Source organism: Aptenodytes forsteri, unplaced genomic scaffold (genome assembly GCF_000699145.1).
Source record: "Aptenodytes forsteri isolate BGI_AS27 unplaced genomic scaffold, ASM69914v1 Scaffold132, whole genome shotgun sequence".
In the NCBI taxonomy this organism is placed as follows: Eukaryota; Metazoa; Chordata; class Aves; order Sphenisciformes; family Spheniscidae; genus Aptenodytes; species Aptenodytes forsteri.
The window spans coordinates 4,974,203-4,975,865 of NW_008795520.1; positions in this window are offsets into that span (position 1 = coordinate 4,974,203).

Consider the following 1,663-nt stretch of genomic DNA (forward strand, 5'->3'; position numbering starts at 1 on the left):
CAACAGGCCCTGCTAAAAAGTTTGTCTCCATCTTTCCTATAGGCCCCCTTTAAGTACTGGAAGGCTGCAACAAGGTCTCCCCAGAGCCGCCTTCTCTCCAGGCTGAATAACCCCAACTCTCTCAGCCTTTCTTCACAGAATAGGCGTTCCATGCCTCTGAACATTTTTGCGACCCTCCTTTGGACCCGCTCTAACAGGTCCATGTCTTTCCTGTGCTGAGGACTCCAGAGCTGGACGCAGTACTCCAGGCGGGGTCTTGCCAGAGCAGAGTAGAGGGGCAGAATCACCTCCCTCGACCTGCTGGCCACGCTTCTTTGGATGCTCAAAAGGAATAACTTCTCCCCATCTTTTAAATTACCTAAAAAGCCTCGAACCAGAAATTACTCAGCTGGGTTCGCTGATGTTCATTCCTGGTTGTTCTTCCATCAGCCCCCTACTAAGTTAGATTGATACACACATGCACAAGTCCTGATAATCACCGTAGTTACAGTAACTATATTAGTGATCAGACTATGTGCAGTCTACATGTTACTGATGCATGCCAGCGGACCTAGATTATATAGGAGCTCATTTATCCAGTATATTTTTATGCAGCGCACTGAGCTCATTAATCTAGTCCCTGTCACTCTTTTCTTTAAGGGGAATGCTGATCGCGTTAACAAAGAATAGTGACAGCAGCTACACAGCCTTTTTCAGCCAAGTAGTTTCTGCTGACTGGCACACCACGCTAGCCAGCCGTTTCCTAAAGCATTGCTCCCGAAAGCTACGTAGTGACAGCCTCCCAGCCAGCTGAATTTTCTGGGAGTTTGGGTCTTTTTTACCTTACATGAACTTCATCTTTTTTCTGGGTGCACTTAACTCATTTGTACCAAAGATCTTAATCTCCAGGGTTCATAAAAATGCTCGTGAAGAGCAACTTTTCTTTATTTGTTTTTAGAATAGATTAGATTGTACCCAACAGCACTTCAAAGGCCAACTTATGATAACCCAGGAAGTTGCATAAATATTTGCAGGTACAGCTTGACCTTGCATAAGGGTAAGGAGTGCAACCTACATTTACCAAACTTTATAAATACTTGTTAGTAAAATGCAGAAAAAGTCTGAAAATTTGCATAACATAGAAGCAAAATATAATTGTCAAGCTCTTCTGTATGGATTTCTACAAGCAACAGGGATGAAAAGCTGCACTGCAAATTTTCGCCCCTCCACTTCCAAGTACAACCTTAAAACGCCATACCAAAAGAGTGACCTGTAGAATTCAATCTAAAAGCCCTAAACCCTAAGCCTTCTATTTTCTTTCAGCAATCTAAAGCGATGGACCTGAAATTACCGGACTAGAGAACCTGGGTTCACAACTCTGGAGAACACCTTCCAGACAAGCTCTGTACTTCTTGGACCACACGGCGCAACAGAAAAGTTAACCCAATCACGCAACTAAGTCCCAGTGACATTAGCAGGAATCATCCCTGCGTAATGACCTGCAAATCACATTCTAAACTGCGGAAAGATCCCCACATTTCATTATCCACTTGCAAACACACCAGGAATATAAACAGCAAAATTCACAGCCTCACAGCTGTTTGATGCCAAACTGGCATATCAAAGGAATTTCAGGTGAAGGGGGGGGAAAAAAAAAAAAAAAAAAAAAAGGAGTAAAAAAAAA